Below are 6,000 nucleotides of genomic sequence, written 5' to 3' on the forward strand. Positions count from 1 at the left end.
CAAATACAGGCAGTGGAGGACCTGGTTGAGGGCACTCACTATTTTTGCCTCTCTAACCTGCCCAGCCGTCACAATGCTTTTTTTGGAGTGATCATTCTGCTTATAGTTTCACATTCCTCAACAGAAACTCCACACTAACAACATTCATCAGAGAAAATGACCATTTGAGTCAACATTTGAGAGAATAATGGCCTTCAAGTTCAATCCCAAAGTTGCATGAATTTTGAGAAACTATGTGGCAGACAAATAACTATCATAGAAGTGTATTCAAATATCTTGAACACAGTTTGCTCACAGTTTGCTCTTTTCTGTGACAGTCTATTAGATGATACTTTGATACCTACTAAAAACCAAACTATTTTAAGCTGATAGTGGTAGAAACAAGTTTCATTGACCAGCCAACTTGAGTGAATAAACCTGATATTTAAAGATTTCAATTACAATGGAATACCAAGCAGCTTCAGTTGACAGAGCTGTTTCTGTGTTGCTGAACCGTACTCTTTTGTACCATTCTACACTTATTCTTCAAAAGGTAAGAATAAAAATATTATCATGACAATTTAAAGAATAATAAAAGACGACTGTCTATTTGCAATGTTTTGCAGTATCAACTTTATTGGAATTCCACCTTGGCTTCCAATAACTTAAGTAAACAGATTAAGAACTCCACAACCACTATCCTACAGCATATTCTAAAGATTAAAAAATTAAAGTCTGCTAAGTAAGGCTAATTCATGTCAAAGCTTTTAGATTTTTAATAGTATCATGAGTTACTGGTGGGTAAAGGAGTAGAAAGAGTAAGCTCCTTAAGAATGTCCATCTGTGAGTGCCATCTGTCAAAGAAATCCTCAAAGAAGATGCTAACACGGAATCCAGAATATGCCCAGCTGTTGTACTGTAAATTACTACCTATGCTAGAAAACCTTAACACATAATTCTAGGCATATAAATGTTTTTTCCTTTTGATTCTCATTTTAGATATGCAGTCTCTGCTCTCTGCATTTCAGGACAACCATACGTAGTCTCTGAAACAGCTGATTGCATTGAATAATTCTGAGAGTAAATTAGACAACACAAACTGAGGACTTGATTGGTTTTGACAATGACAGTCAAAACCCCATTTTTTATATTATTTTTCTTTAAAATGAGCTGATAATACTAACAAATCAATTCACAGATGAATGTTCACTCAAGCTGTTTGGACAAGTTTTAATATATTCTTACATACATGTTTGTATGTGTATCTGTGTAAGAAACATGTATGTGTTTTTTAATGGTTAGGGATATTTATAAGTGCTCTAAACTGTTAGTTGCAAATCACTGGAAGATTTCTGGGACTGATGAGGAAACAAACTAATCTGCTGGGTCCATACTGCATCCCAAAGCAACTCTTCTCTAGTCCTTTTCTATTTTCCTCCATGAATAAATACACAGGTATAAAACCACCGAGAATTACGGGAAGTGAGGGAAAGGGAGGTCTGTACAGAAATGAGTTCTGAGACCACTAGATGCTTTTCATGTTGCCAAAGGAAGGATATATAGTCTTAATATGAGGTTGATCTTATCCCTCCTCCCATCTATGTACTTGATCAGCAATAAAAATCACCATGAAGCTATAAAAATATATTAAAGGAGGGGAAAAAAAACTAGACAAGAATGCAGAACATAATTTAAAGACATGTAAAATATAAAGGGATAGAAAGCACATCACAAGAATTTAAATAAATTGTTTCTTGTTCCTGAGTTATCTGGGAAACAGAACAAAGATAAAGATGCAATACTGCAAAATAAACCCTGGAGGCTTAAAAAAAAAAAAGAAAAAAAAAAAAGAAAAAGCTTTACAACAAGAAGAAAACCAATGCCATCCCAAGAGAACAAATACATACGTCAAATACTTGCCATTGCTCTTACAACATGTGAAGTAGCACTGTTATATCCTATATATTTTACTGTTCTTCCCTCAGGCTGGTATTGCTTTTCATTTCACATATATTTTGAAACACTGCCCAGCAGGAACAAGAATGTTTCAGAAAACACCACTATTATACAGCCATTTAAATGTGCTGCACAGATCCTTTGCTTTCTTCCTCTTTCATCCAATAAAGGTTTACTCAGCAGTTACACAGATACTTGTGATTCTTCTTTTTTTTTTAATTGAAGTTAGTGTTGTTAAGAATAGCTACTCACCCTCAAAAAAAAAAAAAAGGCAGGGGGAAGGCTACTAAACAACAGACAAAAACATGGCTTCTCCAAATATGTCTTCTACTTCACTGTGCCCTAAATTAACAGTATATAGGTTAAATGCTAATAGAAAAGAAGATTCCTTTCTAGTGAGTAAGTAAAAAGTAGAACAGCAGAGAGCAAAGGACCTATTACTGAAATAATAAAACTAAATTTAGGATAATTTCTCTTGCTTCCCCCCAGCTTGATCATGTTCTTTATTACAAATATGACATTGTATTTATCACCTTTTGGTTATGTGTAAAAAATAAAATGCACTAATGAGTAACTGTGTTGAAAGAATTCTATGCACAAGTTTTTAAAATACAGCAGAAGATACTGACATTAAATATAAGAAATGTAATGTGACTGACTTTTAGATACACAAAAAAAGAGAACAAGAGCATGTGTGAAAGCACATATATATGTGCATAAGGGAAGGAAGAAAAAACATATTTCACTGGAAATTTAGATTATTTCATGTTATTATTCATTCCATGTCAACCACATGAATAGCTGCTAGTTCAACCTGACCAGTGTTGATACAGGCTGAATCAAAGTCTTGCTGGAGGCAGCAAGAGAAAGAATGAGTGCCTTACAGGAGTGTGCACTTGCAAGGCTTTGTACTGAAAAGAAAACAGCAGCAGAGGACTGTATTGTTTCCTGTGTGCTATTCCACAGCCAGATGAGGAATCCTATCACAGCAGGGAATTCTCAGCCAAGTCCTCTGCAGGGAGGCCAGCACACAGGGTAGAAGAACCCACCAGTGGACGGAGTTGAAGAGGGACATAAACGGATCTAAATCCATGAGGAAAACACAAATGAAGAAACAGAAATTCTCCCACCTCTGTCATGATGTAATATCACTCAGGACCCAAAAAATAATTTTTAAAGGGTGAAAAGCAAACGTAATGGCTAATTTCTCAGTTTCAGAGTCCTGACTGGGAAGGTAGCACTTGCCTGGTGAAAGACCTAACGCACTGCTCTGCAGCAGCCACACCTGGCACATCGGTCTCACCCGCACAACCAGCCTTCCCCAGACCTGAATACAGAGGCTGGTAATTAATCTTTTGAGTCAGAAGTCCTACCCTGACAGGTAAAACAAGATACATTTTACATTATTATTTGGCATTAGCTTTTGAATTAGCTTAGCACAACTGAATGTGACAAATACACAGATTTGTTTCTGACTATACCCAGAGGGATCACGAGGTAGGTCAGAAGACTCCCCAGAAGTCTTCTATGCCCATCTGAAAAACAATTTTACTACTTCTTGAGAGCTTTTTCTCCCCCACCCCCTTATTTTGCTATTTTGAGACAGTAGGGTGCTTTCCTTTTTGACACTAAAATTACATTCAAAGTAATAGATTTCAGGCCTATATAATAAGGGTTTGGGTTTTCATTTTAACTCCTTACACTCAGGGGTTCTTCCAACCTGTCTACTTTTCAGGCAGCAGAGGACTTGGGCGAGACCTTTACAGGATACTGATGTTATGATCCTCCACTGGACCATGGGATACCAAGCAAGATGGGATACAGCCTGGGGATTTTTAATTCCTCAGAAAGACCAGCTCCTTGACCTTTCTTTGCTGTACAGTACAAACATGTATTGAAGCAGGATGGAAAGGGCAGAAAGCACTGAACAGAAGGATATGACCCATGTGAGGATGTGATTCAAATTCCTAGCCTGACTGTTGATTATTTCAGTAACAGCCAATTTTATTAGTAATTTTTTTTTCTATTGTGCTTTTTCACTCTCAATACTCATACGAAAGCCATTAACTGCAGAGGAAGACATTTGTCAGAATTTCTGAGTCTTTAAAATGCTGAAAAGCAGCACCATATGCAGACAGCTGAAGGGGAAGGTGGTAAGAGTTGGGCTGCATCTCAGGTAAGAGTCAAATGTGCTGCAGCACCCAAGTGAACCAGAAGCCTGCAGCCCAGTGAAAACTATAGAAAGTGATTCAAGCCTTGTTATTTTTAGACTATGACAGAACACAACAGAATTCATATTGAGAAGTTCCAGTGAGAAAACATGTAGTAGAAAACTATGCACTTCATAGCAATGCTATGTTGTAGGGTTTTTTACCAGAGAGTAAGATATGCTTGATTTGATAAACCTAAATTACAAGTGTTGTATCAGAGACAAATTCAAATAAAGAACGGCAACTACTGAGTGAAAGCTGGGGTTGAATTCACATTTTTAAAAGGAAGTCAGAGAACACTATCTTCAAACAAATAGTTGTTTAGGAATATTCAAAAGCACAAAAAAAGCCCCACCCCAGCCCTCAGAAGTCACTCCTATCTTCCTCCGCTTCTTGTTCCTCTTGCTCCCATGATTATTTTCTGTCTAGTATCCTCCCCCATTTAAATAGCTGGTCACTTGGAGGATCAAAGTTGCTATTTTCAGGTACTTAACCTACGGTTAATCTCATTGTTGCTTGCCTGTTTAAGTAGAATTAGTTGTCTACTGTGCACCTGATGGCTAACAAGGAGACTAACAGTAAATCCTTGGCTATATGTAATGTTACAGAAGGTGCATTTCAGAACTCGCATAAGAAGCAGTTTTAGCTAGCTTTGATGCTTGTTTTTACAGAATTGATTGATATTTGAACTTATGCAACTTGATCGATGTCTGTATTAACCACTATTGTCCGGCTAAGACTCAAGCATTGCTTTCCTCTCTCTGGTAATCAAACCCTTCAGAGTAGGGAACAGTGGTTCAGATCTTAAACCAGCAAATAGACCAGTTACATCTATAAATGATTTATTAATAACATGATACATAAGCACAGTTAATCAAAAACTTTTCTTGGACACGTGTTATATCTCATCTGCCTCAGGAAAAGTTTGAGTAAAAAACAAAGTAAAAAATTTACTTGATTTTACTCAGAAGTGTGGAATCAAAGACCATTCCTAGTTGATGCCTGTGCCTCAGCTCCAACCAGGAGAGACATTTCTGAACTCACCACCAGCCAAACAGCTTCCAGCAGGGTGTTTATTTTAAAAAACGGAAAATTTTTTTTTCCACAGTTCTTGACATTATCAACATCATTACCAAAGTATTAAGCAGCTGAACATGAGCCGGTAGTGTGTCCAGGTGACCAAGAAAGCCAACAGCATCCTGGCTTGTATTAGAAATAGTGTGACCATCAGAGGTAGGGAGGTGACAGTCCCCCTGTACTCTGCACTGGTGAGGCCACACCTGGAGTGTTGTGTCCAGTTTTGGGCACCTCAATACAAGAGAGATATCGAGGTGCTGGAGCGAGTGCAGAGGAGGGCAACGAAGCAGGTGAAGGGCCTGGAGAACAGATCCTCTGAGGAGAGATTGAGGGAGCTGGGACTGTTCAGTTTGAGGAGGAGAAGGCTGAGGGGAGACCTCATCACTCTCTACAGCTACCTGAAAGGACATTGTAGAGAGGTTGGTGCTGCTCTGTTCTCACAGGTGATTAGTGACAGAACAAGAGGGAATGGCTTTAAATTCCCAACAGGGGAGGTTTAGACTGGACATTAGGAAAAAATTTTTCACACAGAGTCATTAGACAGTGGAATAGGCTGCCCAGGGAGGTGGTGGAGTCACCATCCCTGGATGTGTTTAAGGGTCATTTAGATGAGATGCTGGGGGATATGGTGTAGGGGAGAACTTTGTAGAGTAGGGCTGATGGTTGGACTCGATCCCAAGCGTCTTTTCCAACCTGGATGATTCTATGATTCTATTCTGAGAAAACAATGCTTCATAAGTAAGCAAATTTACCTATGTGCCTTTCCCCCCCCCCCCCC

The 6,000-nt window shown here is 38.5% G+C and overlaps 1 protein-coding gene across 2 annotated transcripts in view; it reads right to left on the reverse strand.

Moving 5' to 3' along the window:
• The window catches only part of CDC42BPA (CDC42 binding protein kinase alpha), a 194,326-nt gene that overhangs the window by 87,847 nt on the left and 100,479 nt on the right, over positions 1 to 6,000 (reverse strand). The gene's annotated exons all lie outside the window — the stretch shown is intronic.

The sequence above is a fragment of the Athene cunicularia genome (genome assembly GCF_003259725.1).
Source record: "Athene cunicularia isolate RWA chromosome 3 unlocalized genomic scaffold, athCun1 chr3_part1, whole genome shotgun sequence".
Lineage (NCBI taxonomy): Eukaryota > Metazoa > Chordata > Aves > Strigiformes > Strigidae > Athene > Athene cunicularia.